At 41.7% G+C, this 10,000-nt stretch overlaps 1 protein-coding gene across 1 annotated transcript in view; it reads right to left on the reverse strand.

Moving 5' to 3' along the window:
• LOC133619251 (uncharacterized) overlaps positions 1–10,000 on the reverse strand; it is a 13,410-nt gene that overhangs the window by 1,382 nt on the left and 2,028 nt on the right. The gene's annotated exons all lie outside the window — the stretch shown is intronic.

The following is a 10,000-nucleotide window of genomic DNA, read 5'->3' on the forward strand; positions in this document are numbered from 1 at the left end:
AGAATAAATAAAAACATAAAAACAGGTTCACAGCAGGTGTGTTATGGGGCGCCATTGCAGGATGGATATCACTCAGTGTTAAAAGCCATGGAATAAAAGTAAGTTTTTAAGAGAGATTTAAAAACAGGAAGAGAGGAGGCTTGTCTAACACTCAGAGGTAGGTCGTTCCAGAGCTTGGGAGCAGCAATGGCGAAAGCTCTGTCACCTCTAAGCTTCAGCCTTGTGTCAGGGACCGTCAACAGCAGCTGATCGGCTGATCTTAAGGATCGGGTGGGGCAGTAAGGCTGAAGGAGGTCGGAGAGATAGGTTGGTGCGAGGTTGTTTAGACATTTAAAAACAAATAAAAGGAGTTTAAAATTGATTCGATAACGCACAGGGAGCCAGTGAAGGGACGCTAAAATAGGGGTGATGTGCTCACGTCTGCTGGTCTGTGTTAGCAGACGAGCAGCAGAGTTCTGCATGAGCTGCAGGCGGGCGAGGGAGGCCTGGCTAATGCCTACATACAGGGCATTACAGTAATCAAGACGAGTCGAGATAAAGGCGTGGATTAATTTCTCAAGATCATGTCCTGATAGAAGCGGTTTCACTTTCGCTATTTGGCGTAATTGATAAAAGCTTTTTTGTACGACGATGCTGATTTGTTTTTCGAATTTAAAATCTGAGTCGAACTTTACCCCCAGGTTTGTGACACAGTCGCTGAGATTCGGGGTCAGAGTGCCGAGGTCAACGTTGGGGGAGGGAGAGCGACTTGGACCGAACAACATAACTTCTGTTTTATCTTCATTTAGGCTCAGGAAGTTAGCTGAAAGCCAGACTTTGATGTCGTGCAGGCAGTCAATAAGACGTTGAACCATGTTATTTTGTGCCATGGGAAAATAAATCTGGCAATCATCATCACCATCACGCAATATCCCTAAAAAAAAGCTTCAAAGTGCCTGATTTTAACCACCCGTCCATTTTTCTGTGACGTCACATAGTGAAACAACACAAACAAACATGGCGGAAAGAACAGCAAGCTATAGCGACATTAGCTCGGATTCAGACTCGGATTTCAGCGGCTTAAGCGATTCAACAGATTACGCATGTATTGAAACGGATGGTTGTAGTGTGGAGGCAGGTAGCGAAAACCAAATTGAAGAAGAAACTGAAGCTATTGAGCCATATCGGTTTGAACCGTATGCAAGCGAAACCGACAAACGACACGACAGCCAGCGACACGGGAGAAAGCGAGGACGAATTCGGCGATCGCCTTCTAACCAACGATTGGTATGTGTTTGTTTGGCATTAAAGGAAACTAACAACTATGAACTAGGTTTACAGCATATGAAATACATTTGGCAACAACATGCACTTTGAGAGTGCAGACAGCCCAATTCAGGCGCGCTAAGAACATATATTTTTCTACGATTTCAGCACTCAGGTTAACCATACCTAAATAGACACAAAATACTGCATTACACAAGACTACCCGAATGTACTCGAATGATTGAAAAAAATAAAAGTTTTTAAGCTAAATTATTGGTAAACACAGTTTATGTATAATAATTGACGTAAAACCGCTAGTAATGAATAAAATTTTCATCAATTAATATATTCTGTACACATACCCTCATCCGCTCTCTTTTCCTGAAAGCTGATCTGTCCAGTTTTGGAGTTGATGTCAGCATCTGCCTTGAGTGTCGCAGGATATCCACACATTCTTGCCATCTCTGTCGTAGCATAGCTTTCGTCGGTAAAGTGTGCGGAACAAACGACTGACCATTTTCGTCGGCTTTCCCCACACCCTCGTATTTTGAACAAATTTCGTCCAATTTCTTGCCACTTTGGCATCTTTGGGCCACTGATGCAACTTGAATCCGTCCCTGTTCGTGTTGTTACAACCTCCGACAACACACCGACGAAAGTGAGAAAATGGCGGATTGCTTCCCGATGTGGGGGGAGAACACATCAATATGGAAACATATCGCCAGATTTTTCCATAAACATATCTATTTTTAAGAAGTCAACAGTTAAGAAGTAGAGGATTTTTTTTTTTACATTTAAATGGAAAGAAATTCGATCCACTCTGTACAATTGCAATGAATGAGATCATTTGGATTACTTAGTTGTTTTGACACAGTTTGTCCAATGAATTATTACTGTCATCTAGTGTACATACTGTATATACTACTTGTATTTTAAGCTGTATTAAAAAAAATGTCTGTGAATTTTGTAGCGTATCGCAATATACAGTCGTGGTCAAAAGATTACATACATTGTAAGGAATTTGGAGGTAATCCTCCTTTTTCATTGTCCCATTTACTCTCTGTCAAGCACCAGTTCCATTGGCAGCAAAACAGGCCCAGAGCATAATACTACCACCACCATGCTTGACGCTGGGCGTGGTGTTCCTGGGATTAAAGCCCTCACCTTTTCTCCTCCAAACATATTGCTGGGTATTGTGGCCAAACAGCTCAATTTTAGTTTCATCTGACCACAGAACTTTCCTCCAGAAGGTCTTATCTTTGTCCATGTGAGGTCAAATTAAACACAAATTGAGCTGTTTGGCCACAATACCCAGCAATATGTTAGGAGGAGAAAAGGTGAGGCCTTTAATCCCAGGAACACCATACCTACCGTCAAGCATGGTGGTGGCTTTTTGGCCACTCGACCATGCAGCCCATTTTATACACACACATTAATTACAAACAAAAAGGTCACAGGTGAGGATTGGAACCTTGATTAGCCATTCAAACCTGTTTGTGTCAACCTTTGTGCATGTTATCAGATCAAAGTCACTGGGGTATGTAAACTTTTGATCAGGGTCATTTGGGTACTTTCTTTTGTCATTTTGATTTAAAAAGAGAAAACAGTTGTTTGCCAATAAATAGCTTCACATAACCATTAAAGGGGAACATTATAACCAGACCTATGTAAGCGTCAATATATACCTTGATGTTGCAGAAAAAAGACCATATATTTTTTTAACCGATTTCCGAACTCTAAATGGGTGAATTTTGGCGAATTAAACGTCTTTCTAATATTCGCTCTCGAAGCGATGATGTCACATCGGGAAGCAATCTGCCATTTTCTCAAACACCGAGTCAAATTAGCTCTGTTATTTTCCGTTTTTTCGACTGTTTTCCGTACCTTGGAGACATCATGCCTCGTCGGTGTGTTGTCGGAGGGTGTAACAACACCAACAGGGACGGATTCAAGTTGCACCAGTGGCCCAAAGATGCGAAAGTGGCAAGAAATTGGACGAAATTTGTTCAAAATACGAGGCTGTGGGGAAAGCCGACGAAATGGTCAGTCGTTTGTTCCGCACACTTTATCGACAAAAGCTATGCTACGACAGAGATGGCAAGAATGTGTGGATATCCTGTGACACTCAAAGCAGATGCATTTCCAACGATAAAGTCAAAGAAATCTGCCGCCAGACCCCCATTGAATCTGCCGGAGTGTGTGAGCAATTCAGGGACAAAGGACCTCGGTAGCACGGCAAGCAATGGCGGCAGTTTGTTCCCGCAGACGAGCGAGCTAAACCCCCTGGATGTCTTGGCTCACACCGTTCCTTATGCCACCGAAGATGATCAAGAGAAGAATATCGACCCTAGCTTCCCTGGCCTGCTGACATCAACTCCAAAACTGGACAGATCAGCTTTCAGGAAAAGAGCGCGGATGAGGGTATGTCTACAGAATATATTAATTGATGAAAATTGGGCTGTCTGCACTCTCAAAGTGCATGTTGTTGCCAAATGTATTTCATATGCTGTAAACCTAGTTCATAGTTGTTAGTTTCCTTTAATGCCAAACAAACACATACCAATCGTTGGTTAGAAGGCGATCGCCGAATTCGTCCTCGCTTTCTCCCGTGTCGCTGGCTGTCGTGTCGTTTTCGTCGGTTTCGCTTGCATACGGTTCAAACCGATATGGCTCAATAGCTTCAGTTTCTTCTTCAATTTCGTTTTCGCTACCTGCCTCCACACTACAACCATCCGTTTCAATACATGCGTAATCTGTTGAATCGCTTAAACCGCTGAAATCCGAGTCTGAATCCGAGCTAATGTCGCTATAGCTTGCTGTTCTTTCCGCCATGTTTGTTTGTGTTGGCTTCACTATGTGACGTCACAGGAAAATGGACGGGTGTATATAACGATGGTTAAAATCAGGCACTTTGAAGCTTTTCTTTAGGGATATTGCATGATGGGTAAAATTTTGAAAAAAACTTCGAAAAATATAATAAGCCACTGGGAACTGATTTTTAATGGTTTTAACAATTCTGAAATTGTGATAATGTTCCCCTTTAAACGTGTGGACAATGCTGAAGAAACAAGTCCCTGTCAGAAAACCAACACATTTAGCTGAACTGCACCAATTTTGTCAAGAAGTGAATTATATTTATATAGCTCTTTTTCTCTAGTGACTCAAAGCGCTTTACATAGTGAAACCCAATATCTAAGTTACATTTAAAGCAGTGTGGGTGGCACTGGGAGCAGGTGGGTAAAGTGTCTTGCCCAAGGACACAACGGCAGTGACTAGGATGGCGGGAGCGGGGATCGAACCTGGAACCCTCAAGTTAATGGCACGGCCACTCTACCAACCGAGCTATACAGCCCCAAGAGGAGTGGTCAAACATTCAAGCAGAAGCTTGTGGATGGCTACCAAAAGCGCCTTATTGCAGGGAAACTTGCCAAGGGACATGTAAGCCATACTTGCCAACCCTCCCGGATTTTCCGGGAGACTCCCGAAATTCAGCGTCTCTCCCGAAAACCTCCCGGGACAAATTTTCTCCCGAAAATCTCCCGAAATTCAGGCGGAGCTGGAGGCAACGCCCCCTCCAGCTCCATGCGGACCTGAGTGACGTGTTGACAGCCTGTTCACACGTCCGCTTTCCCACAATATAAACAGCTAATGATCGAGGGCGAGTTCTTGGTTTCTTATGTGGGTTTATTGTTAGGCAGTTTCATTAACGTCCTCCCAGCGCGGTAACAACACACAACAACAGCAGTCAAGTCTTCGTCTACCGTAAAGCAGTTCGTCTGCCGTAAACAGCAATGTTGTGACACTTTTAAACAGGACAATACTGCCATCTACTGTACATGCATATGTGACCCACCCATAATGTGTCACATTTTTGTGTTGATTTATTTATTTTATTTTGTGGTTTAAATTCGTTTTTGGAGCTGTCATTGCACATTTATCAGTATTCACATTGGTCAGTAGGGGGCAGTAGGGCGTTTCTTCCCAATTGAATGCTATCACCTGCAGACCGGAAGTGTCTTGTCATTCTGATGAGCGCGACCAGTCTGTGAACAATTGAAACGTCCTGTTTGCTTTTTCCTCCTGTATAACAGGTTAGTTTTGGTGAATCAACTCACTGAATAATATCCATGTGATCTTTATAAGTTTAAGTACACATTCTGATGGTGGAGCCTAACTCTAAAGTGTTTGTGAGTTGTAGTTTGTACTTGTGAATGAATCCAGTGTACAGCTGCAGTAATCAATACAAAAAGGCGACGTGAGTGCGCAATGTTTATATAGGAACTTCTGATCCTAATTCAGACTCCCAAATTAGAGCTCCCGTTTTCTTATTGATTTTATAATGTATATTTGTATAATGTGTGTGTTCTGAAATAGTGACAGAGAATAGAACAAGGATGGACAATTCAACCCTTAACTCAACAATGAGTAGATGAGTGTTATGTGTGTGTATATGTGTAAATAAATGAACACTGAAATTCAAGTATTTCTTTTATTTATATATATATATATATATATATATATATATATATATATATATATATATATATATATATATAGCTAGAATTCACTGAAAGTCAAGTATTTCTTATATATATATATATATATATATATATATATATATCTTAACCACGCCCCACCCCCCACCTCCCGAAATCGGAGGTCTCAAGGTTGGCAAGTATGATGTAAGCAAATATTAACATTGCTGTATGTATACTTTTGACCCAGCACATTTTCAGTAGAGCCATAATAAATTCATAAAAGAACCACAAACTTAATGAATGTTTTTTGTGACCAACAAGTATGTGCTCCAATCACTCTATCACAAAAAAATAAGAGTTGTAGAAATGATTGGAAACTCAAGACAGCCATGACATGATGTTCTTTACAAGTGTATGTACACTTTTGACCATGACTGTATGTCACAATATTACAGTATTGTATCATGACTCAAGTTTCTATTCAAATTTCTATTTTACAGTGTTTCTACAGGTGTCAGCAAATCTAATATAATGCTTTTTAATGCCATTATAACAAAAATTGTGCCCATGTTCGAGTGCATATGGTTAGTATATATATATCAGTGTTTTTCAACCTTTTTTGAGCCAAGGCACATTTTTTCCGTAGAAATAATGCGGAGGCACACCACAAGGAAAAAATCATTAAAAAAACGAAACTTAGTTGACAGTAAAAAGTCGTTGTCGCAATTGTTGGTTATGACTTTAAAGCATAACAAAGCATGCATCACTATAGCTCTTGTCTCAAAGTAGGTGTACTGTCACCACCTGTCACATCACACCCTGACTTATTTGGACTTTTCTGCTGTTTTCCTGTGTGTAGTGTTTTACTTCTTGTCTTGCGCTCCTATTTTGGTGGCTTTTTCTCTTTTTTCGGTATTTTCCTGTAGCAGTTTTCATGTCTTCCTCATATTTCCCACACCTGCTTTGTTTTAGCAATCAAGAATATTTCAGTTGTTTTTATCCTTCTTTGTGGGGGACATTGTTGATTGTCATGTCATGTTCGGATGTACTTTGTGGACGCCGTCTTTGCTCCACAGTAAGTCTTTGCTGTCGTCCAGCATTCTGTTTTTGTCTACTTTGTAGCCAGTTCAGTTTTAGTTTCGTTCTGCATCGCCTTCCCTAAGCTTCAATGCCTTTTCTTAGGGGCACTCACCTTTTGTCTATTTTTGGTTTAAGCATTAGACACCTTTGTCATGTCTGTGTGATCATGTTTTGTTTTAGTAATGTTCGGTTTAAATTTTGGACTTTTTGTGCACTTTTGTTTTGTTTTGTCACCATAGCAACCATTAGTTTCACCTGTCACGTCACGCACCTGTTCCACGTTTGGACTCATTGTGCACTCTTGTCACCATAGCAACCATTAGTTTTCACCTGTCACGTCACGCACCTGTTTCACGTTTTGAGTCACGCACCTGCTTTCACTAATCATGTCCATAGTATTTAAGTTCATTCATTTTCTGTTGTTCGTTCTGACGACATCCCCGCATTTATGCTCCTGCACTCTCTCCACACCCTGATGACCCTTGCTACTCTTTTTTTCATGCCGGTTCCATGCCAAGTAAGTTTTTGTTTGTTAAGCCACAGTTAGTGTTTTGTTTAATTGTTCATAGTTTCTGCCAATGTGCAAGTTTTGTGTTTATAGTCTAGTTTTTTTTTACCTCCGCTATTGTGCGCGCTTTTCGTTTATTCTTTTTTTTGATAAATAAATCATGTATTTACCTTCACGCCATGACTGGTCCAAATGTTCATTTGCACCACGGGAGAACAAACCACGCCACAGTCCAAGTCCTGACAACCTTTTTACCTGCACGCTGCCTTAGCAATTAGCTACCTGCTGCCACCTACTGATATGGAAGAGTATTACACGGTTACTCTGCCGAGCTCTAGACAGCACCGACACGCAACAACAACACATCATTTGAGACTATAATTACTGCTTTGCAAAATATATCTTAAAACACTGGTATGTATAGTCAAATGCTAACAATTGTCTGTATACACACACAATTGTTAGCATTTGAGAATCTGGAATAATTGAAACGTTTACATAATGTTTCACTATTTAGTCAATTAGAATTGGCTCACAAGACTGTTTCACCTGGGAATGTATCTTTATTTATTTTTCTGTGGTAGCATCTAGTGGTCCGGCTTTGTATTGTACAAAACCCCAAAACCAGTGAAGTTGTCACGTTGTGTAAATGGTAAATAAAAACAGACTACAATGATTTGCAAATCCTTTTCAACTTATATTCAATTGAATAGACTGCAAAGACAAGATATTTCATGTTTGAACTGGTAAACTTTGTTGTTTTCTGCAAATATTAGCTCATTTGGAATTTGATGCCTGCAACATGTAGCAAAAAAGACTGAGAAAGTTGAGGAATGCTCATCAAACACTTATTTGGAAGATCCCACAGGTGAACAGGCAAATTGGGAACAGGTGGGTGCCATGATTGGGTATAAAAGCAGCTTCCATGAAATGCTCAGTCATTCACAAACAAGGATAAAAAGCCTGGCGACGCATGCGCGTTTATCATAACTCTCTCACTCTCTCTGTCTCTGCCCCTCCCTCACCAATGCTGCTGCGCGCACAATTTGTTTTGTTTTTAACCCCTTCTTAACCCTGAACGTACATTGAAAATACACGCAACCCTAACTCAAAATGCCGGACATTTGAAGCATTTAAGAAACTCCGCCCTGACAGCTCCGCAAAAGAGGACATATGGTCAGTTAGCACGTTAGCTGCTAGCATGCCGTGTGCTGTGCCTCGGTGTGTATTGTTTACACAACGCGCGTTACGCTACTTAATATGTCCGTGTGGAAACTCGTTCGGTACACCGCCGAACCGGACCGGACGGAACCCCCGTACCGAAACGGTTCAATACAAATACACGTACCATTACACCCCTATAAAATACTGAACAGATGTTTACCTTATCCCAATAAACATCTGTTCAGTATTTGAACATAAAAGTGTTTGATTGTGAGGCATTAAAAGCCACAAAATGCGACGGGTCCATCAGACCCACAAACGCTGGCTGAGTAACAACAATATGAACGTTGCACGGAAAATTTCTCTGCCGGTTTCTGCATCCCACGGGGATTCTTCTTTTGTGTTTCTGCACCTGCGGTTCCCACACAAGGTTGCAACATTGTTTGTCAACACTGTCTGCTCTCATTTTCTCGCACATTTGACCTTTTGATGTTCTGTACATTAATTGTATAATTTTTCTTTTAATAAAAAATTAAAACGGGCCCCACAGACCCGAACACCACACAATTCATTTTTCGTTTGATGGATTGACGTATTGACTAATCGGCCAAATCCTACAATTGTTTAAATGATTTAATGCCTCTAGACCAGGGGTCGGCAACCCGCGGCTCCGGAGCCGCATGCGGCTCTTTGATCACTCTGATGCGGCTCAGCAGCTTACTTGCCGACCCCCCCGATTTTCCCGGGAGACTCCCGGAGTTCAGTGCCTCTTGCAGAAAACTCTCGGGATTAATATTCTCCGATTTTCACCCTTACAATAATAATAAGGGCGTACCATGATGGTACAGTATTTAGCACCCTCTACAATCTGTATTTACAGCGTGCCAGCCCAGCCTCTTGATATATGCATCTTCTGCTTGCACACGCAAGTGACAGCAAGGCATACTTGGTCAACAGCCACACAGGTTACACTGACGGTGGCCATATAAAACAACTTTAACACTCTTACTAATAATGCGCCACGCTTTGAACCAAAACCAAATAAGAATGACAAACACATTTCGAGAGAACATCTGCACCTTAACACAACATAAACACAACAGAATAAATACCCAGAATCCCATGCAGCCCTGACTCTTCCGGGCTACATTATACACCCCTGCTACCACCAAACCCCGCCCCCACCCCAACCCTGCTCCCTCACACATCAACCCCCCCCCCCTTCTGTGCGTCCGTTGAGGTGGGCGGGGTTTGGTAGCGGGGGTGTATAATGTAGCCCGGAAGAGTGAGGGCTGCATGGGATTCTGGGTATTTGTCCTGTTGTGTTTATGTTGTGTAACAGTGCAGATGTTCTCCCGAAATGTGTTTGTCATTCTTGTTTAGTGTGGGTTCACAGTGTGGTGCATTATTAGTAAGAGTGTTAAAGTTGGGTTTTTTTTATACCGACACCGTCAGTGTAACCTGTGTGGTTGTTGACCAAGTATGCCTTGCTGTCACCTACATGAGCAAGCGGAAGCCCCATACA

This window comes from Nerophis lumbriciformis, linkage group LG20 (assembly GCF_033978685.3).
Source record: "Nerophis lumbriciformis linkage group LG20, RoL_Nlum_v2.1, whole genome shotgun sequence".
Taxonomy (NCBI): domain Eukaryota; kingdom Metazoa; phylum Chordata; class Actinopteri; order Syngnathiformes; family Syngnathidae; genus Nerophis; species Nerophis lumbriciformis.